This window comes from Lichenostomus cassidix, chromosome 18, assembly GCF_008360975.1.
Source record: "Lichenostomus cassidix isolate B80296 chromosome 18, HeHo_3.0, whole genome shotgun sequence".
NCBI classification, from domain to species: domain Eukaryota; kingdom Metazoa; phylum Chordata; class Aves; order Passeriformes; family Meliphagidae; genus Lichenostomus; species Lichenostomus cassidix.
Genome location: NC_139498.1, coordinates 4,254,429 through 4,278,340, shown reverse-complemented (window position 1 = coordinate 4,278,340; position 23,912 = coordinate 4,254,429). Strand labels below are relative to the sequence as shown.

General features: G+C 38.5%; 1 protein-coding gene across 1 annotated transcript in view; it reads left to right on the top strand.

Moving 5' to 3' along the window:
- The first annotated feature begins 2,921 nt into the window (after positions 1-2,921).
- Positions 2,922-23,912, top strand: part of ANKFN1 (ankyrin repeat and fibronectin type III domain containing 1) — a 109,848-nt gene continuing 88,857 nt past the window's right edge. Inside the window, exon 1 of the mRNA XM_085077582.1 lies at positions 2,922-4,441. The gene's annotated coding sequence lies outside the window, so the exon portion shown is untranslated. The remainder of the gene's footprint in view (positions 4,442-23,912) is intronic.

The following is a 23,912-nucleotide window of genomic DNA, read 5'->3' as shown; positions in this document are numbered from 1 at the left end:
TTATCTCTGCACTAGTTTGGGGTGAAGTCCTGTGATGCCCAAGGTGGGAAGTTAAACTTGCAGCTGAGAGTGAATGTCCACCAATGGGAAAGGACAACAGTGGAAATGTGTCCTTGTGCATCCACAACAGCCCTGGTCCTTAGGGCTGTCAATCCAATTATCTTCACAAGGACTAAATTCATTTTAAAAGGACAAAGTGAGGGGGGAAAGAACATTCCTTAGCTTTTTGAGTTTGGAACTTCTGTCCTATGCTTTGCTCAGATTTTCCAGTGAGATCACTTCCTGCATGGGGCGTAAAATGAATAAGTGTTCTGAGAGGCAGGTTCAAAAGCTGAGCACGGAATCAGCCCAGCTTTGCCATAACCCATCAGTGACAAAGCTGAATTTGGTTCAAGTTTTTCAATAAGCTCAGAATAGCCACATGTGCAGCTTGAATAAGATGAGCTAAATTATATATCTTGCATACACATTTTTCTCTCAAAGAATCTGTAAAATCAAATATTTGAAGTGTGCCTGGGTGTGTTGTATTTGCATTCAATATGCAGTTGACTGTTCATCCAGTGCTGTAGCCTTATCTACCTCAGTTTTGTGCTATAACTTTGTGCCATGTGTACTCAATATAATGTTAAATGCTTTATTTTTAAGAGATTTCTGCAGTTTAGTGGTTGAAGCTTCTGTATTTCATACATCTGTCAGAACTGTTACAGGTTTATTGTTATAATCTGTATTTAAGAATTTCAATAACACTTCAAGGTGGGGATGTACTGTTCTCCCTACTGAACTAATACAGAAACTAAGACGGAAATCTTGTTCAAGAGACAGTTATTTAAATCTGTCTCTGGGTACAAACTGGTGCTCTCGCCACTGAGTCCCTCTTCTGCTGACATTCTTTCTTGTGATCCATGTAGATGAAATAAAGAGGGGTGGGGAGATGGCAAAAAATCATGGAGATATGAGACAGCAGCACTTGTTGCAGATGGCAAAATAAAGCTTCTTTTTACAGTATCAGGTGAAATAATTTTACACAATCAGTAGTACAGTAAACTACATTCTGTCTCTGTGCATGACACCAGGAAATAAAAATCCATTTTTCAGTTGAATGAAAAATACGAGGTCCAAGTGTCAAGATCTTAGCACTAGGACAAATTGGCAACTTTCCAGTGGAACATTTTTCTCTCAGCTAATGCCGGTTCACCAAAACCTAACACGTTGCATGAAAATGTCTATTCCAATGAAATTTTTGATGGAAATGTTCTTGGTTTGCTGCCAGCTCACCCGCTTTTCCCAGCTCTCAGCTCCCCGGCATCTCACGTGGAACAGTGCCAGAAAGTCAAGTTTCTTCACGTTCCTGGCCTGTTTGGCAGACTGCCACGAGGGATGGGAGTCTGGGCTCTCGAAAGTGGACAAGAAACCTTATACATGCACATACAACCGTACACATACTCTCACAGGTCATTTAAATCCATGTCAGTTCATTCAAAGTAAAGGGGTTTTTTTACATAGAGGGTCTTTCAAATATGACCCCCCTATGGAAAATTTCTCATGTCGGAATTTTAATTCCAGCTCGCGACTGAAAAGAAAAAAAATGGGGAATATTAAAAATTCTCCTTATAAGGTGAATAGTGGTTCCTGTGCAAGTGCGTGTTGCACTATTGTCACTGAGGCTATCAACAGCTCCATCTGCTTCTCTCTTTCACGGCATAACAAGAGCTATATTTGTAACAGGTACGGTGCTTACACACTTAGCCTTAACAAAACAAGATAATATTTTTAGAGCTCTGTAAATATTTATTTTAAAAATTCCTCTTAAGCCACCTTATATAAGGCAGGCAATCTTTTCTTGGTCACTAAGTGGACTGAGGGGATAGAGAGTTTCAATGTTTTTGGCTGAATGATAAACAGAAAATAGGCACATATAGTGAAATTCTGACTGAGAGGGCCCTGAAGCAGGAGCACTGTAATGTACTTTTCCATAGCCTCACTTCACGCACTGCAAGCTGCTCAGTTGCTTATTATATGTAGGTAAATAAATAAGTTTCAATCACACTGTGTTAGGTAATTTCTGACTGGGGGGATGTGTTCACATTTGGGACAAAAAGCAGTTGATTCAAGTAGCCACTACTGAATTCCTTTTCTGACTATTCTTAATACCTTGGATTAGCATAACAAAGTCAGGCTCTTTAGGACGTCAGTACTTACTGCAGTTTATTTTTCAGTTGAGAAGATGGGATTTACAGTAATAGATACAGTTCAAGATTTCACTGAAGAAAGGTTCCTGAGTAGAGTTTCACTTCTTGTAAATTCATGCTGTTATCATCAAATCTGAGCCTCACTGCCAGTCTGACAAAAAAGTGTAGCTTTTGTAATAATGGAAAAACAGTAAATGTCCTGTATAAGATGCTAAGATCTCTATTAAACGAAGAAAATGTTGACATCAGTCTATCCATGAGCAAGAGAAAATGGGATGAGTGTGTTTGTGTGTACACATTCACAGCAGGATTGAGCAGTTAAAATTAATCCTCTGAAAGGAAAATAATATATACAAACACAGTTTTTAATTGGTTTCCAATTAAAAGTTCCTTGCTAAAAATGATGCAATGGAAACCTATTAACAATTGCTTTCTAATGACCCTAAACTGAAGTCTCAGTTGCGCTCTCTAATCTCCTAATCTTTTTGCAAAGGAGAGCAGAAAGGCCTCTCTACAAAGCAATCCTGACTGCTTTATTTGGCTCATTGGGCTGAGAGGAAGATGGGGAGGGGTTTGCAACTCATATCATGCTGCAAATACAATTCAACATGTGCAATGAAGTGACAACTGAATTCTTCAGGTCTTTATGTCAAAGACTCAGTGCTGGACTGTGGAGTGTAAGCAAAGATATCATATACTCTTATCTGACTACTCTTCTCTGGTGTTCTCTAAGATTTTACTCCAATCTGACTGAGGGGAAAAAAGCTTAACTCTCTGGAAAACAGAACACTGGCACTGACTTTCCTCAGCAGTTACCTTGTATTAAGAGAAGCTCAGCTCGTTACTGTAAGACTGAACTGACCCCCCCTCCACTGTTCCAGGCACTCACAGCTGCTCTCTGGTGGAATGAGAAAACTCTGCTTTCCATACAGAAGTACATCATCTAAGATTTTGAACTTCTGTCTATTCATCCAAACATAACGTAACACATTTCTCTGATTGCTCTCTGGGTGTGTTAGGAGCCTCAGATAAGCCCATGTTTGAAAAGTTGTTCCTGGATCTAAATTCCTTGACCATCTCTACCGTAATAATATGGTCTTGAAACAGGTAAATCCACAGAAAAAATTGCACTGACAGTACTTTAGGTTGCTGACTTTGGCGTCACCTGAGAGAGAGGAGGATATGATTGTGTTGTGCAATGCATGTTGTGCTGTATATTTTTAGAAAGAGGATAATTTTCCTAATGCAAACAAAACGTTTGAGGATAGACTCAAGGTGTTTCTGTTCCCAATGTACCAGCCTTTCTCACAATTTCTATTAGCTCTTCATGTTTTAGGACCTCAGACTCACAGTGAGGTCTAGTTAATGAGCTTATCCAGAAGTACACATCCTACTGTATTCTTTAAAACTAGAGATGGACAAAGAGAAGAAGCAGGGGTTCCTAACTTCATGTGCTAAACTGGACTGAGCCCAATGGGCCAGTATAGAAGGTAGATTTGCAAATATTTTGAGGGTTCAGAAACACGGCCGGTGCTGGGTCTGGGAACAGAGAGGCAGCAGGACAGACAAGCTACAGAGATCAGAGTTAAGGATTTGGGCTTGGAATTTGATAGGAGCCTGTGTAAGTAAAGGCATCTTTCTCCTGCAGTCCATCATGAATATCTATTAAAAGGTTATATTTGTTACTATTGATCTCTCTCCATTTGTTGGAGTAATTGGACCTGATTTCTTGCTCTGTCTCTCTGTAATCAGCTACCCACATCCCCAAAAGCTGATTACAATAACTAAATTAAACCGTGTTCAGCAGTGTATTGTCCCATCAGATAGCACAGAGGAGTTCTACAATCTCCTTGGAGTCACCCAAATCAACTGTTAATAGATGCTTTTAATGTAAGAATTCCTAGGCGGCTCAGTTTTTCCCTGGTTGCAAGATATTCTGGACTTTTTATTTTCTCTCTGAAATTGTTGTGCTGTTTTCAGTACTTAAGAGACAGACTCCAAATGAAGCAGCCATTCCTAACCTATGCAGACAAAGGGAGTGGTTCCCTTAGCAACAGGAACCATGTGGAGGTTCTCAGAGAGCTCTCTTTTCCCCCTACTCGTGTTTTCTTTTAACTCAACATTTTGCACAGCATCTTGCATGGAGATTCCGACAGCTGGGCTGGAGGCAAGCAGCTCTTCCGGCTCTGGCTAACCCGAGCTCGAGGGGCAATTGTTCTACACTCATCAGACAGAAAAAATGATAATCATGGGTAAGTGAACTGGCACACAATCAGAGTTCACGCTGAGGAGGGGGAAAGTTTACTGGCTGGCAACCAGAAGTGTCCAGCACTTCCCCGAAGGCATGTATGCCTGGAGCAGGGGCACTAGTGTGGTGTTTGCCTGGTTTGCTGGTGGGATTGCATGTCTGCACTTAACAGTTCAGGTTTGGAAACGTTAGCACAATTGGGTTCTAGTCTTTAGCATCCTGCTGGCTTCCTTTACGGACCTGAACCTCTCACTTCACCTCTCTCTTTTCCTTTCTCATCCACTAAAAAGAGATGATATGCCATGAGGATCTGGGAAGGACTGTAAAGTACTGTAGAAATAGACCATATTGCTTGTCAAAATTGTATTTGAAGTTGGTGATAAGGTGTGCAGAACCTGAGACTGAGTATTGATCTTTAATTGCAGACTTAAATGAATTAACTTTTTGGTAAATAAATCTTGTTTCTTTTCTTCATGGTACAGAAGAGGAGATGTGTGCATGTAGTGTTTTTACATACATGTGCATATGTATAAAAATTTGTGTATGCTGGAGTATAAGTAACAGAAATAGAGAGGTTTATTTCCCTCAAAATAGCTACAGCACTGATAAAGTAGTAGCTGTGATTCAGTGAAATCCACCATAAAATAATGAAATTTAGTCTTTGTATTTATTAAAATTAACACTTGTTTTGCTGTCCCTAAAGTGTTACGCAGACCTCTTGCCAGTCTCGGTTAGAAAAGCCTAATGCATAAACTCCCTAAGTTTGTAACATTTTCGCTAAGAAGAGATATCTGAATTATTCCAGTTCCAGTTTATTTTGTGGGGACTTGCATAACGGATGAATTTGTATCTCAGTTTTTCCTAATTTGATGTACAAAGTTCCTCTGGTCACAATTTTTCATCACATTTGAACTGAAATTCAGGCATTCAAGTTTGTATTTGGACAAATTGTGCAGCATGCTGATCATTTGGATGCAGCTCCCTTTGATTCCACACTCGCAGACGATCTCAGAGTGTCGCAGTGAATGCACTCACCACTACAGGCAACTTAGTTCTTGTATTTCAGATGTGATTTGATTACTGCAGGAGAAAGCAGTGGCTGGGAGCTGCAGAGCAGCTGCAGAAGTGTCACACACCAGCTCCCCACAGTCCTGTCTACAAGGAACTGTCACTGCTCTTCTCATGCCTCACTCAACACAATCCTACAGGTCCCCTGCTCTGTGCCTGCACAGCCCCCAGCACCTCTGAGCTGCTCCCAGGGGATCACAGGTGACAGCAGTCACAATACTCCCGTGTGCCTGGGGAACTGACAAGTTGTCTCTCAGCTCCAATTTCAAGTAAGAAAAATTGCTATGTTTGCCCCTTTATGAATAATATTAGGGTTTGTGTCTGCATAAAGAGGAAGGCAACAATGAGTCACTGAAATTAATTGTTTCCTTTTTCTGTCTGGGGTTATATTTCCATCCTTTTATACCCTATTTCAAACAATATTACTGCTTGAATCAGTGATACTAGCTAAGGTACAGGATTAAAAAAATGTATATTTAGTGTGAAGTGTTTGAGTTCTTAATTACAATTTGGCATGTAAATTTTGCAATATGTGAAGAAAATCCTGGGTTTAGGGTGTGGGGGTTTTTTTAGCAAAGATTTTATGTCATTGCATATTGATCTTCTTAATTACTTTCCCCATTCCCATTTGGTGCCTAGTTCTGCAGTTTTCCCTTGTTCAACATTTACACTTTTGTGTAGAGTTTATTTTCAATTTTCATTCGGATGAACAAAAATGTCAGTCCTTTTGCCAGGCCTGCTGTTAGAGATTTTGTGTGAATAAGCCACTGGGAGCACTTTTAGTTACTTTATATTTACTAAGTTTGTTCTGCTATTAGCAGTAGTTATACTGTGCCTATTATCCCAGCATTTGAAGTGCACTGCACACATAAATGAAGCCTCCCCAGAAATTTGAAGACAGGGAAGTAACACCAAGGGATCACTTTGTCCAGAAACTACGTAAATAACAGGAATTCTAATGATCTACAGAAGTGTTATATGTCTTAGAAAAGGAAGCAAAGACTTAATGTAGAATAAGCACAACAGATAGATAGCAACACCTATTTCAGTTTCTTGATGCTTTACAAATAGGACATCCATGTAGACTAAGATGAAACAGGAGAAAAAGGGGATATTAGTCTTAAAGATTAAAGAAATGTGTGATGATTGACCTGTAGGAAGAGGCATGAGAAGCTGATTTATATGGCTGGCAGCCAAGGAGTTGGCAAAGTTTCATGAGTTTAGCAAGGATAATCTCACAGATCAAATATCTAGATCTCACCATTTTTATATACTATATGATTTTTCAACACCAAGTAAAAGCCAAGGCTTATAATGTAATTCTTTGTTCAATATGATTTACTCATTAAAAGAGCAGCAGGTTAACTCCCCCAAGACACCTCTGGATAAAAAGCAGATCACATATTAGCTTGTGCACAGCTCATGGCATTTTACCTTGTAGTCCTAGGAAGAGGACTGATGTGATGGTCAGGGGTGCTGCTATCACCTGTCTGATCTTTCACTAAAATACATCACTACTGCATCAAGGTGGGCCTTGGGCATCCTCTTCTGTGAAAGCTTTTCAGTATCTCTTGTGGGAAGAGCCAGAAAACCTAGGAATTATGAATGGTTATAATGCAGGTGTTTCCAATCCTGGAACTGCTCTGGCTTTTTCAGAAAACCGTAAAGGATTTAAGAAGCCAGGACCAGTGGCCATATACAGTCTGTGGCTGTAGCTACAGTCTTTACTTGTGTCATGTATATCCTGACCCTGGGTATGGTCTAATTTGCAGGCTTTCTATTGTGGCTACAGAGATACATGTGAATCAAATGCCAATTAGCCCATGGGACTAATGGCCCAGTTACTTGCTTAAACAGGTGGAAGCTCTGAAAATGGATATATCACCCCAAATCTTTCATTGCACCCCCACTGAGTCATGTTGCATTGCTGAGCCATGCACAGTCCTTGCTGTAGCATTAGGTTAGGGCGGTGTGCTCTTACTGACAGAGGTAACAGCAGCTGTAAAGATGCTGCAGCATTGGGCTTAGCTTGTTCCAGGCTTGTGAGAAGGCAAACTCTTCAAAGACCCATGAGAACACTCTGGTTTCTACGGTGTACTAAATCCAGTGCTTTCACATCTTCATCCCTAGTGTTGCCATTGCAGACTCATTTTTGAAAAAAATTGCTATAATCCCATTATTTTACACTGATATGTAGTTTAATTGAATCTGGTATAAACCGCACTGAATAAACAAGTAGAAAATTTTAGAGCTTAGAGATTTATTTCACTGAAAAATACATATTCCCCAGCAATTAAGATGTAAAACTAACAACGTGTTGTGCTGAAAATGTAACGGCAATGAGAAGCACACATACATTTTCTAAAGTGCAAGAGTAGGTGGGACATCTGAAAATGTTCAGCGAGGAATTTGGATAAACAAAACTCATCTTAAAGTCTTTTGAAATTCATAAACATTACTCATATGAGAAGACCTAGACTAATGTTTGATATCTCCTCTTGAATGTTATCAAGAGAGTTTTAATGGACAGCCCTGTGGAGAACCAATATTACCTCCTTATACCCTACTTCTTTAGTTCTTTAGCCATGGGATTTGAGGAGCTGTTTTCTCCTCTTTCTGTGGCAGACGAAAGTCCATCACTGATTTTGTAGCCTGCTCTTGTGTCATGTTCAAGCCTGTGTTAAGGATCATCTCATGTCTGATTCAGATAAGGTTTGTTCTGTACTTGTAAACCTTGAGAGTTTGGAGTGCCTTTTAGAGGAGCTCAAGATGAGCTTGAAGTTGATGTCTAAACTTGTTTTCCCCAGAAGCATGTGAGAAATTCACATAGAACAGCTCCGAGGTCAGTGTTTGTGTCCTGCCCTATGGCAGAGGCTGAGCTGGGAAAGATGGAAATCTGCAGAGGGATCCTAAAACACTCCTTTCCAAATCTTTTAAGGCCAATGTCTCCTTTTCCTTTTGCATCCCGACAATGTTGAAATTAATGATCTTTGGATTTAAATTTCACATGGAGTCCAACTGAGAAGATGTACCTGACTCCAAGTTTCTTCCAAATGCAAAGTTGCTGCAGCTTTTGTTCCCAGCTAATCCTTGTGTGACTCATATGGCAACGCTCAGCAGGCTTGGGCTTCTGAAGATGTTCCTTTGAGGTCAGCAATTGTCTCAAGCAAATATTTGCCACTTCATAAATCTCTTCTTGTATAGGCTGGAGTCTATAGCCTCTCTTTTGGGCAGTACAAGATTCTACAATAGCCATCATGCATCACCAGGGGAGGAACAAATTCTTTTGGAAAAGGACAGTAGATACTCAGACTGAAACACAATGTTTTTTTGTAGCCAAACTAAGTTTTAGATCAGTCAGATTGTCACTTGGAATAGATAGAAAGTTCAGGTCCAACAATTTAATGACTAAAGTAACATGTTGTGGAAGTTGACATGTGCAGCCAGTGCACTTTTGAAAAGCAAAGGAAAAGTTTGAAATATTTCACTGAATGTATGATTGCAGTGCTCGGGGAAGTTTATGTAAGAATATTTAAAATGATGACTGTATTTCAAAAATTGTTATAATGAAGTGTATCAAATTTGTTCAGAAGTCAATGTTGAGGTAGAATTCCCATTTAGCCATTTGTACCTCTTAAATATATATATATATATATATCACTAGGGACTTTATATATGGAAAATTTGATCTATGGTCATTGCAAAAGAATATGGAGAAGAACTGACCATTTTTATTGGATTCTGTCCAGTGTGACAATATTTTTTGGCTCACAAGTGAAAGTAATCATTATTTAAGACATAGCCAGAAAGTCATTATTTAAAAACAATCAAAGTAACATTTTACTTTGAGCTGGAATTTCAACCAGATGATGTTTTTTAGGGGCTTTTGAAAACTGAATGGCCTGACATAGTATAAAATATGCCACATTTAATTAGTTAATGTTGATTATTTTAGAAGCAGCCTCCATTGTCTCACGGCTCCTGATTGCTTTTCACTGCTGTATAAAGAAACCCTGTGGCATCACTGGGCAGCTGAATGTCTCTGTGTTGTTCATTTAAAGTGTTTTTCAGATTTCTGGCACAATGTTGTATTGACTTAGACTGATGCTGCCTGAACTTGACCATGGTGGTCAATTTGGGATTGAAAGCAAATGCTGTAATAACGGTATATTCTTATATAAATTACATTTTGAATCATTGTCTGTATCTATTTTGAGCATTTAGGACAGCAAGTGGCTGTCTGAGTGTTCACAGGGGTAAGGACTGGCTTCAGCTGTGACAAGTTTCAGCACTACCAAATTTAATTGAACTACTACAGGTCTTATTAGCTAAAGAATGGTTCCTTACAGAAGTACATGAAAAAGAACTTGATGTCATTCACATAGTAAGAAGCTGAGAATTGCAAGACTTGATGTCTTACAGCAAAGTATGTATTTTTACATTATGACATGCTACAGGCATTTTTAAATTCCATAAGTTGAGGGGAAAATGAAGTTTCAGAGAGCATACCAGATTCTAAGTAATGTAAAAGAAAAACAGGATGGAGGGACAGAATAGTGTGAGGAGTTGAAATTTCTTTCATTTTGTCACTGCTTGTCTGCAGTTTAGGGATAACCATTGCCCTGGACAGCTCCCATCCCATTTCATTATTGTCCCTATCAAACAACACTAACTCCTTGCTATTTTCTATTTAAGGGAATGAAACAGAATGGCAAAAGCTTCTCCCCAGCTGATACCTGCTGTCGTGTTCATAGGGCTCTTTATTTAAACTCACAGTATGCCACAGTTAAGCTGTGAAAATGGTGTTATTTACACTGAGCATTGTCAGCCCTCGCAGCCTGATTATAGTGCCAGTTAGGATTAGATTTAGATTCATCATTCAAGAGACAAAGAAGGTGTTGGGATAGAGACAGGAGAGATGCTATAGGAGGATGGTAACAGAAAAGGTAAAATATTTTAGCCTGTTACCCCCTAGTCTCCCTGGCTGTCCAGTGACAGCGTCCAGGGTGCCTTTCCAGGCAAGGTGGCCAAGAGAGAGATAAATGTATGTGGTTTTATAAAAACTTCGTAACTTGCAGCTGAACATTGTTTATAGGTATTAATTAGTTATGTGTCTCTGTCTCTGCTATGCTGTTATGAACCTCTCTCCAGTTTCTGACATGCTTTTCATTAGGTTGATTAATAGTGAATTTTTAAATTATTTTAAAACTAAGTGCCCTGCAGGAATCTGTAGAGAGCAGAAAGGTGATAGTAATGCACTGCTTTAGTGCAAGACAGAAACTGCATGCTGAGTATAACTGTGGTCATTGTTGCAGGGGACCTTTTTTCCTTTGAACTGTTTTACTGAGCTTAATATTGCTATTGAAAAAGGTGATGCTTTAGACTTCATATTTCAGCTGCTGGCTTGAAGTGTGTTTAGCTGTAAACTGAGCAAACTCTCTGTAAACCATATGTCTCAGACCTTACTCTTGCAAACACCCACTCATGGGTCTTACCTCACCAAAATCAGCTCTTTATACATGGAAGTGTGCTGATTGGCTTTCTTGCTTTAAATCAATGAGTTAGAAAGACGACTGCTTTCAGGACACTGATGGGTTTGTGCATGTGAGCAATAAAATGTGTAATGTACCATAGTCCTTTCAAAGTGCCCAGCCAGCTTTATTGGGACTTTTATCCTGCTCACAAAGTTTGCCTTACAGGCCCAGGTTTCAGCACTGATAGACTTCCCAACAAGTGCCTGGATTGTTTATTTCATGCTAGCTAGACCCCTATATTTCTTAAAGAGGGTTTTTAGATTTATCTTGGAATTTCAAATTAATGTAATAAAGGGTTTTTGTTGGGACAGAAAGGGAACATGATGCAAAAGCCTCTAAACTTAATGGAAGTTTTTAGTTGATTTCAATGAACTTTGAGTTTGACTTTCAAAGGACGCTATAGAGAATTAATGAGGTATTGAATTACACATCACATTTATGAAACTGATAATAATATTTTCTGTCATGCTAAAAACTACATGGTCTTTAGGATCAGAATCCTGAAATTTTCAGTACTGCATAATGGAGCTGAAATAGTAGCTCAGAATTCATTTTATATTTGTTGTTGTTTTTGTTGTTTTCTTAAAGATCAAAACTATATATAAAACCCAAGACATCCAAGTGGTGAGACAGGATAGAGATTAAGCAGGACCAGCTGCTAATAGTTTCTTCACCACTCAGTAACTAAACCTACAGATAACTTTCATCTCTTCACCTGGCTGATTCCTCTGTGCCTTATTTATTTATATTGAAAGCTTGATAGGGAGCCTATTCTCTCTCGCTAAGTGTTTGTAGAGGATATAGACCCAGTTTCAGCAGGGGCCTCTTGATACTGTAGTAATAAAAATAAACAATTAAAGCCTAGAATAATTGCTTTAATTAGATGGTTTAGAGCTGACCAACTTCCGATTATGGTAGAAATGTGCCATGCTGGCTGCTGTGCTGGGGACAGAATAACTGGTTTGTGTCCTTAGGCTTGCCAACAATAGTCTTTTCAACTGGAGTTATTAACCTTTATTCCCCACAAACTGAAATGCAATACCAGCATGGTAGCAAACAGAACAAAAATGCAAGCCATGTGTCCATGTATTACTAAATTGTTTCATTTGGAAAAAAAAACCCTAACTACTCTCTAATGTATATTCCTTCCCGCATCTAAAATCTATTACATTAGGGATCTTCACAGACCATAATTCAGTCTTTTCACTCAACACATTCTCTATCATTGCCTTCATGTTTCTCTACTGCAAGCATAAGAATAATTTTGTTCAGATCCAGAATTTTTCTCCTTTCTAGAAAGCCTGGTTTCTGTACACAGTTCTCTGTTTTGTAGAGTTAGAAAAGAAAATAGTAACAGTTTGCCATTTGTAAAGTTCCAATTTGGATGGAGCTCTGGGCAACCTGGCCTAGAAAAAGGTGTTCCTGCCCGTGACAGAGGGGTGGAATGAGAGGAGCTTAAAGGCCCCTTCAAACCCAAGGTGTTCTATGATTCTATGATTTTGACTAAATTTGTCTTGTCAATTTTGAGTAGTTGAGTGCTACAACACAAAATGTGCATCATGTTTGGTAAGTGTGGAATGCTGGAGAGAGAGACACCTTGATTTTGTCCAAAGATTTACTGCAATCTTCTGCTGTGCTTGTCTGTCTGGTGAGACTTGGGAAATTCTTGAAGACAATAAAAAACTTAGAGTTAGAACCGTAAAGTAAATCAGATAAATTATTTCCTTCCCCTAATGAAACATGAATAGTTTGTACATGATTTTACAGGTGAAATTCATCGTTAATGGTTTCCTGCTCTTTCGTTAAAGCTGAAATAGGAATGGAGAGCTTCCAAAAGTTCTCACTCACAGTTCTTACTATGGCCACTGATAATGGCTTCCCCAAAATGTGGGGCAATGTTCCCTGTGTGAAACAGCTCTGAATGTCGAGAGATCAGTGGGCATTTCACAAAATAAGAGCTTGTTCTTCTGAACAAATAGTATTTTAAAACAGGGGCTTTTAGGAATCTGTTTTTCTTGGGAGTCACTTCATTTGATTTAAAGGTTGGACTCAGATTTGTACAGGAAGGACTGGATTATTAACATTCGAAACCAAGCACCAGCAGACACATAATACACCTGTCTGAAGGTAGTTTTGAAATGTCACCTAAAATAGCTAATAGCTAATAGAAAAATGCTGCAAAGGAAGCTAAGGTGTCAGATTCTGTGTGTTAGAAAATGCAGCAACTCTGTGTGGTCACTTTGAACACTCAGTAAGTACCAGGGAGTTTATTCCATTTTCTAAAGATTTGTGCCATGGTAATCAGATTAACACAGGGAATTTCTGCAAAGGAATTGGTGTGCTGTAAATTTGTGTTCCAGAGTAATTTGCAGTAAATTCATGGATAGACAAATGCAACAGAAAATGAAACAGAAATAAAGGAACAGAGAGAAGCCAAGCAAACCTCAGCTTGCAATCCAGACTGCAAAGCTGGAAAAAACCCTCAGTTTCCATCTGGCTGAACATAAAGGAAACGTGATCCATAAAAGGGGATATTGAGATCTCCTACAAGTTCAAATGAGGACAGCTATGCATCCTTAGAGAAGCCATGACCAAACTTGTATGGGTAGAAATATAAAAATATCCTGTCAGCAACTTTGTGGGTTTGTTTTCATGTTCTGTAAGACAATCACTTGTGGCAGACAGACCACCCCTGTTTGGAGGCTCAACTATGAAATACAATTTTTGCCTGGTTTCTCCTAGATCTCCTAGTGGATAGTTTGTGGGAAGGGCTTATATTTGGTCAGACATTTTAGGAAGAAGTGGTAAAAATAAAATATTTGCTAACTGCTATGAAAATTAAATGCAGCCCCGTCTGACACAGGTGGAGATTTTTGTTTATAATTCTGTTTTAGTGTACTGAAGCTGAAGCACTTGTCCCTCACAACCTGCTGTTGATGTAGGAGTGGGACCATCCATCTCCTTGGAAATCTCTTTGCAGCACTTCTTGTTGAAAAGGGAAAGCTAATTTGGAATGGGGTAGTGCTCCTTCATTAGGTCTCACAACAAACTCATAAAGAAATAAAAATAAACCTGGTTTTCATTCCTAGTTTGTTCCAGACAAGTTCTTTTGTATAAACAAATGTTGTGGTTCTTTGTCCAAGAATGATGTGGCCTGATGGGGTGGGGAATGGTATCTTCTGAGTTTACATGGAAGTCACCAAGAAAAATACAAAACAAAAAATGCATTTTCTTAATTTAGAAGTCACTCCAGGAGGCTGATTTCTCAAGAGCATAAACCTCTGCCACAGGATTTTATTTTGTGCTTTTCACAACTGACTAGAGACAACTGTTTGGGAGAACTTTAAAGAAAAATGAGAAAAATCTAAACTCATAGACAAGAATAAGAACGAAAGCTTGACTGTCATCTGTAAATACATTGTTTTGATAGAGTGTGTCTTTTCCCTTTTAGAGATAAAACTACCCCAATATAGTTATTTTCCTAGTTTTCTCCCTTGAAAAATTGAACTCTGAACTGGTTATTAGCCCAAAAAACATTTAAGAATCACATTCCTGATGCCACATCTCTGTATTTAAAGTTCTTCCCTTTCCAAGTATCATCTGACCAAGACATTTCAATTTGTGCCTAAATATAAGCAGAATAATTAATTGTGCTGAAATGGCTGTGTGAATTTCCATTAAAAAAAAAGGGCTCGTGCTTTCAAACATCTTTTTAAAATGCTTCTCAAATATTCAACCATTTTCAAGAAATCTTCATTTCATAAAATGTGTATAAAATTGTTCCAAATTTGTTTTCAGATACACCTGTGAATTCATGGTTCAGTCATTTGGGTTGTCGTTGGCTTTCACTACAGAAGGTATTTGTATCACTTAGTAGAAAAATGGGGTGTCCAGCCTCACCTCCTTGGATGTGGTGACATCAAACTTTAGCCAGGCTGTTACTTGGAGATGGCTGCTCACTGCTTTGACAGCAAAGGAAGCATTTGCTGCCATATAGATACCTAAAATCAAGGCAGGATCACTGTCCTTTCCTCACTACATCTTCCAGCAGAGCTATCAGCATTTTGATTACAGAATTGATTACATTGGCATTTTGATTGCAGGATTTTCTGCCTCTCAGGTAAGCATTTGTTACACTTAAAAATTTCATGTCATTAACGAGACTGCATCTGTTTAAAATGAGTGCATACTTAAGTATTTTACTACATGGGAGAAAAGAGGTTTTTCCATACTGATTGAAAGAATTTTAGAAAGACAATAATGCAATAGGAGATTCCAGGGTGGTGTTACTGAGTGCTGTAGTGATGCTCACCTACTTGATCTATGAAATCAGGATCTGAGCCAAACTTTGTAAATGTTTTACAGCCCAGATTTTCAGTTTGTAAATGGTAAAAATCTGTTGCTCTGGAACTCCTAGGCTGTTTTCAGGCATTCAAATCTCAAAGAGATACCAAAAACTAAAAATAAAAAGACTGCCTGAGAACCCAAAGCCTGAAATTTTCACCAAACTGGAAAATGGGTTGAGGTTTATAACCCTGATACTCACATTTACCGCAGAAAATATTCCTTCCCTGGTTAGAATTGTAAAGCTTTGAAAGTAAGGGTCTTCAACTTAATTATGGTGACATCTGTGAACTTATTCCAATTTTTAGCTGCAAAATCATTGGGTCTGTGGAAATAAACAGTACAAGCTTCTTGATAAACCACTTTAGCTTTCAGAAAGCTATTTTTCCAATTGCAATCAATAGAGGATTCTTCAACTGGAAGAATAAATTCCCTTTATATTTAGGCTTTCTCTACACAACAGTTTAGTTGAAATCAGTAGATTCTGTATGTGCAACAAGACTAATGTACAGTGGAGACATGTCCTGAACAGCAAGAAGAGCTTTTCAGTAACTGAGCTTGCATATAGAGCAGTGAAGAATTTGCATAGTTGCAGATGCTGTAGAAGATTAAATATAAAGGCACTGTTACTTGCAGGAGAGAAATCCATCTTGTCAGCTAGTTGGAAGACTCATGAGAAGGAATTTCCTGTTGTGGCCAATTTCATCCCTCCTTCCTCCGCCCCCATTACGTCTTTGCTGTGCCTCCCTCTCCAGCTCTATCCCAATATATTTTCACTACGGCACATTTAGTTATCAATCAACAGGAATCTCAGCTGCTGTTGTGCTTGGGGGACAAACTGTTCTTTCTTCATACTAACAAGGAATGCCTGGAATAGCCAGACACACAGCACTGATTGATGCAGCTACAGTTTATACACCTAGATTCAGACAGTCTGCAGCTACCAGAATTAATGGCTTATTATTAGAAAAATACTTCTGCTAGACTTATAATTTAAGACCATTTAAATGTCTCGGGCATAATCACTGAAGTTAATGTTTTAGCTTGTAAAGTGCTTGATGGTGGGAATTAGACACGTCTGCCTGTCTCAGGTGCATTTGCTCTTAGTGTTTTTGCTGTTTAAATGGGGTTTTTTGTATTTCTGTGATGTGATATCTGGGATGATCAAGATTGATGCACAGCTTTCCACAGATTACAGTATGACCCCATATTAACAGTCTAATTTGGTGGAAATTGTAAGAAAGATAATGGGACCCCAGATGTTTAGGACACTTAATGTTGCTGAATGAACAGAAAATGACCAAATATTTTTGCTTGACAGCCTTGAGCTGTATGGTTTGCTCATCTCGTGGGTGCCACTGCTCAGGGAAAGCACCATGAGGATCCTGAAGGGATCCTGCATTTGCTGTGGTGTTGGCAAAAGCAGCAACTGCTGCTTCTCCTGGATTTGTTCCATGCCATATCCCAGAATTAAGGGCTCCAAAGAGAAGCTGTTGGCAGCGAGGGAAAGGCACCAAGTGAGGTGTGGCAGGAGTAAGATACTACACAAACAGGCTCCATGGGACAAGTAGTTCAGTTTTGCCACACACATGCTTATTGCCTCTGCCTGGGACTCTTAACCTAATGGTGAGCCTTTCTAGTTTATACAGGAGAGTTCAGGTTTGTGACTGGCTTTCATCACGAGAATGAAGCATGATTTAACAGCTACGGCAGCACAAAATGCGGAATATTGAGCTATGGGAAGGCTGCCCAAAGGCTGCATTAGCCTGAATGCTCAGAAACTGGGCATGGGCAGCCCAGGAGGTGCAATCAGAAAACAAGAGGGACTAAGAGAGGTTGGTGACTCCAACTGAGATTCAAAGCAGAAGGCTGTGTGTTGTCAAAGCAACAGTCTGTGCTCAGACAAAGCTGAGAAACAGCCCTGAATATGCCCATCTCCAAGTGTGCTTTATAATGTCCAGAGCACCAGGACACCTGGGCAGACACAGTCCTTACATCGTGTCCAGCTGTGGATGGCTGCAGCTTTGTCACCTGTGTTAATACAGTACTCTGAGTTTGTGTTACTGTGCAGAACTGTAAATTACCACTGCACTGAAGAAAGTTTTGAACTGATGGAGTTCTGTTAACTAAAAACTTTTCTGGGAATACAGAACATTTCAAAATATTTATGAAGGCTGATGGAAGTATTTATTTATTAATCACCTGATGGATATATTACTATCCCTATTCTGTTGAAGGCTTGTCAATCAGAACATCTGCTTGAATGATGTAAAGCTTTTTGGGAACTGATTAACTAAAAAAATAAGGTGCTGTATGCTGAGCAGCAGATTTTTTCGTAAAATGTTTATGCTTTAAAAACCCCCAGTTCTTTTAAAAGAGGATGTTTTTCATGATCCTCTATCCCAGTCTCTCTGTCATCAGTTAAAAAAAAAAAAGCCTCTGCATTATTATATTTTTCTTTTGAACTGTGCTTTTCACCAGCTTTGAAGAGAGAGAAAGGACTGAGAGTTGATCCAGGGGAATCAGAGTCTCCTGTGCAACCCTGAGATGGTGTGGGGCTGCAACCAAGGCTGGCTGGCTGCTGGGACACACAATGTCAGCCTTCGAGCTCACCAGGAAAAACAGATTATTTTCCTCCTCTTGCCAAGGGCACCTTTTTTTTCCTGTTTTTACTCCTGGTGGCTGAGCTGAGTGTGTTGGTCTGTTGGGCTCAGCACTCCTCACACTGGTGGCTGTGCCAGCCCCTTGTCCTTCTCTGTCAGAGCACTGGGTCACCCTGTAAATAAATTTGGGGTATTCACGACATCTCTGCTCTCTTTCTACAAGAACTGCTTCTGAAAAGGTTCTGCAAAGAGGGGCAGTGATAGGAAAAACACAGTTAGTATTGATTTCACAGCTTATCTAAAGCAAAATCTTGTTTTGCCATTCTCTAGATAATTTGAGGTATCCTTTGTAACCAAGACTTCCAGACAAGAAAGCTGTCAGTTATCCTTTATAACTAAGACTCACCCCCCAGAAAAGAAAGAATTCCAGAGACTTTTTTTAAAGTTAATTTGGATAAAGTAATTTTTATTTAGCCTGTCTTGGTGAATCTCAATACATGTGCTGTATTTAAGTGAAACATAACTTTTTTCTCTACTTATTTACATTTCATTTGTTTCAGAAATAAATCCCTGCTATAGTCAGTGGCAATATGCAAGTGTTTGATTATTTTTTTAAATCTGGTTCTGAATAGTTAATATACTTTTATACAAATTAGGGCTAAATTAATGACGTTTGCACTAGGAACACTAGGGCTGTTTGCACTCTCAAAGTACTAGGAAGTTCATGCAAGGACATATTTCTTATTTTTATTTAACATCCCAAATTTTGTTGACTCAGAGTCTTAAGGTTAATAGGCATATTTATAAATATAACCACATCAATCTATATTGTGGTTCTCAGTAAGTGCTAGAGAGGAGTTGTTTGCACAGGAAATTAAGACAAATTAACTAAAGATATGATTTTAAAGTATATTAGTTAAAGTGCATTAAAGCTTGGTGTGAATGTTCTCATTCAGAAATAAAGTGACTGTAGTTCACTTTACCTTAATGCACTTTAAATTCACACCTTTCAGCTAATTTAGCTTAACTTCCTGTGTGGACAAGCCTTAAGATTGTTCCCATTAAATGGCTGGGCTGAGCTTTATTTTCTACTTCTTAAATCCAAACATGTAAAATAGTCTTACATTCTAAAGAGACTATGTTTTAAAAAGAGAATTTGCTGTGAGTCTTCCAGTCATGACATTTGCTTGAATGGAGTTTTAAGTCATAAATTTTAGCATTAATTCTCTTTTTAAATTTTTGGGTTTTTTAATTTCAGGTATGATATTAGTGAGAGACAGGATGTATTTATCAAACAAAAACCCTGAGACACTATGGGCAGCACATGAAACTATGACAAATCATAGTCAATGGGTCTGGATTATTTTCATTTGGGAGCCTATTGAAGCAGAATAAAGAGAGTTTGAACTAATTTTTTTCAGGATTTCTGAACTTTTAAAGTTCTGGAAAAAACATGCTGCACGTGTGCAGGTTGACTCCCTTGCACATACACAGTGACTTTGGTGCTGTGAGGATGTGAAACTTGCAGTGAGGAGATCTGCCCAGGATGCTTGGTCACTGACATGACAGTGCACAGATATTTTCTGTTTGAAAAACTACTTCCTCTCACTGCTATTGAGCAGTAATTTTGGTAGAGGTATTCCATCTTAAAGATGGATGTTTGGTGATTATTCACTGTAGTGCCTTTGTATGTTTTAGGGTGCCTAAAGTCTAGAAACTACCCACCATATTACTCAGAATACATTTTTCATTAGTTTAGGTTTAGGTTTGTATCCCTTTGTTCTCATGTTTATTACCAAACAATAAGCTGCTTCTGCAGCAACCTTGTAGGTTGTTGTCTCAAGCACTGCACAGGGCTGGGTGATTGAAAAGCAACCAAAAACAAGGATGTGAATTAGTGGTTGGATCTACAGGGAGTGTTGGTCCCAATCCAGCAGCCTACCTGAGCTTCCACTTAATTTTCAACTACTTAAGTGGTCTCATTTTCAGTGGAATACTGAGACGTTCGAGGTGTTAAAGAAAATCATGTGCTTAATGGTTTCCAGGATTAGGGCCAGAATGCTGAACACATTGTAGGGTTTAGTGCATTGCCTTTGACTCTGCTGATGCTGTGAATTTAACCAGGGAGTTTTGATCAGAGCTATGGCTCAAAAGAGACAGTGTGGCAGCTGATAGCTAAGTATCTGTGCAATAAAAACTGTAATTCTGGTCTTCAGATAAGGAAAAGCTCCAATTTTCTTTCGCCATTTGTCTTACTGTTGACATTTTAGGAAGCTGTGATGCAATCCTTAGAGCAGTCTTTATTAACTTTGGATATAACTTCTGTTCCCTCTGCATTGTTTATAAAAGTTACAAATGTTTGAGAAAATGAAATTATCAAGTGCCATTAATTCCTGGTGGCCTTTTCCATAAAAATCATCCCCTATGTAAAACAGAAGAACAATGTATGAAAATGTGGGTTTAAAAATGGGTAAACAATAGTAGGCAGATATGATAGTGAGGTTACATTGCCAAAAAGACCAACTTTTTCACACACTTCAATAAGTAAGATAAAAGACACTAATTGGTGCTCAAAAATGCATTAGTATCTGATATGTACTCGATTTACAGACTATAAAGGAAACAAAATGTCTTTAGCATCATCAATGGTTCACATATATGTAAGACTGTTTTGCCACTGGGAATTAGGATTATAATAATGTTTTCTGGGAGTCTGACAGTAATATGTTGCCATCCCTTGAATCAACCATAGAATATCATGGAGGTAACATGTCTTAATAAACATAGGCAAGAAGCATTGTACAGATATTATTGGTGATATAGGATCACCTCCAGACCCTATTTTATTAGGTTTTGCCTGTAAGAAAGAGGGCTTGCTGTGCAGGCAGATGATGGATGAGGGTGGAAGGGGTCAGAGAAACAGGAAGCGACTTGGTCACAGTCATATAACAAGAATAGAAATGGAGCCTCCTCACTCCCAAACCCAGCGTGTTATCCACTATTCCACACTGCTGCTTCACCTCTGGGCTCACTTATTTCTTAAGCTCAACCACTGCTTGAAATTCGAGCCCATGTACCCTGAATGTGGCAGTCAGCAACACCAGTTTTCAGTAGATAAGTTGAATGGGCAGGTTTAGCATATTATTTAGTAAATGTAATATCAGGTTTCTAATTTTGTCTGCGGAGACCATCATTCCAGTTGTATTTTAACACCAAAATAGTACCTCAGACGAAATGAATTTGGCACAAATAGTGAGTTTATCATCTCTCTGTTTCCTCTCTACGCATGATAGGTTCAAAGTTGCATTTCTAGTTGCTTCTAGACAAAAAGTGTAGTGTGTGGGAAGGACTGTAAATTAGTGGTTTCTGCTGCCAAGTGTTTAGATGTAGGGATGACTGTCAAAGGAAACCTTTTCTCAAGCTGTTTTAGTTTCAAGATGAATAATTAACTTGTACTGGCTTTTAAGCTGAAGTCATAACCTCTGTGTACTCTTTTCCCTGGTACACCCTTTTCATCTTACAGTAAATTATTCAATATTATGGCAAGCTGAACCCCTTCTGCAGCAAGGGGAGGAGCAGTGAGATTGCTTCCTTTATGATGCAGTGTGAGAGTAGCAAAGGATACACACTGAGAGAAATGAAATATCCCACAGCTACAAGAAACATTGTCCATGTTGTACACATGGACATTAGCTCATAATTCTGAAATACAGAGGCAAAATCTTTCCTGGATTTCCACAGAAGAAGAAACATGACCTTTATAAGTATGGCAGATTATTTAATCATTGATGGAAATGAATTGCATTGTGTAGTCACTCCTATGCATGGTTTATTTACACTGCATGTTGTATAAACATATCACCTTACTAAATTCTCTGTTTACTAAAAGAATGTGGCCAGTATGTTCAGATGTGGCTGGTTTTTACTTTTTAAAAACTTCTTTTCCAGCTCTTATGAAAATAAATTTGCTTTAGAAATTACACTTCCATGCAAATTGTTGTCAGATAATAAATGCAGCCTAAGTGTCAGCCAAAATACACCAAAGCCATGGCTCTCATATTTGTATTCTGTATTCCTTCACTGTCCTCTAAGGCAAATTAATTACCCTGTGTTTCTTTTGCAAGTCAGCAGGAGGTAAATTGGTATGGTAGAAAGGAAAGGGCAGAGTCTAAAAGAAAATTGTCAATCAATTTGTTAAGTTTTAATTTCTCTTTACTGCATTGTTTTGCAACATCAAAGCCTGAAAATTAAATGCCTGTCATTGCTCTGGGCATTGTCCTAGTGCTGCTGGCACAGGAGCTGTTAGTGGTGAGAGAAATTGTCAGATGGCTTTTTGAGTGGCACCTTAAGGGTACCATGAGGACTTAAAAAATCTGTTTCCTTTAATTTCTAATGGGCTTCATCGGGCATAATTTTTAGAGGTATTGAATAACATGACTTTTTTTGAGAATTCTGGTGTCTTGGTCTTTCCATGTGGGAGGGATTCCATCTCCATTACTCCATTAAAATGATGATGTTTCTTTTGCCAGTCTAGTTTAGATTAAAAACTGAAGGATGAGGCAGAAGCACAGTATCTGTACATAATTGGAGAGCCACTAGGGTTGAGAGGAGCTGAAAATATTAGAAAAGCCTTTTCTTTTTTTAACTTAATTTTATACTGATATTTAAAGGCAAGCCTGGGGAGTTCATAAAAGTCAAGTGGGTTAGTTCCCTCATTGAAGAGGTTAAAGATCTGACTCTGATCTGAACCTTCAAAACAAGTGCAAATTGAAAGATGTAAATCTGACCTCACAAGTCTAGACATAACTGTCAGCTACTTTTAGCCATTGTTCTGTATTGATTTTATGATCTTATTTTCATTTAATGAACAGATTATTTTTCTCTTCCTCTGTAATTCCGACCTCATTCAGTAGAATCTCAATCTGTAACTCCCCTTTAACTTAAAAAAAAAATTCTCTTCCAAAACAGGTTCAGAAAGCAGTTTCCTGTGAATTTTTATGAGAATGTTATGAAAATTAGGGTTGCATTTTTGACCCCATTTAATCTCCAAGCATCTGGCTTGCACTGTTCTGTTTGGTGATGTTTCTTTCCCCCAATATGACTTTGATAAATACTTTTGGTAGGCTGCTCACCCTTTGCAATTCAAAGCATTAGAGTTATTTACTACACTCCTGCAAACTTTCCTATTGTTTCCACTGTCCTTTGTATCAAATAAGTTGGAGACCAGCACCAGCTTTGCAGGAGATTGATTATGTGGCTGTTGATGGCTGCTTCTTTGGTAGTTTTGAATTTCAGGGCAGAGTAAGAAGAACTGTGCAAGTACTATAAAATTATATCTTTCTTGCTTTTATTTTCCCTTTGCACATGATGCTTTTATTAAGATGATATACTATTTTTATTTGCCATGAAATCTTAGTTCTACAAAACTAATTTAGTTCAGATGGAAATACTTGACATATGAATTTTTAAGAACTTTGATGTCCTACAGGACAAAATTCTTTTCATGCACCTTTAGTCAATGAGCTGTATTTTTACCATCAGTAATATTTACCTTTTTTTGTACCATAGTAATACCTTACTGTGAGCAGATACCCATTGTAGTAGGCACTAAACCAGCACTGATTAACAGAATTCTGGCCTGAAAGAATTTAAAGTCTGAAAATGAACAGATAGAGGAGACGAAAGAAAGGAGTTTTTATTCTCCTTTTACAGAGGGAACACTTGGAGGACATAAAGACATTTCACAGCTTTTGAAATCAACTAATTGACTCAAAGTCCACAATCCTTCTCTGGATAAGTAACAAGAGGGAAGACACCTAAGTTACATATACATCCAAACAAAAATTAACATAGGCTTACATAAGGAAATTCAGGATGTGACCATCTGCTGGTGGAAAAGACTCTTCCGGTGTGAGTGGCAGCAAGA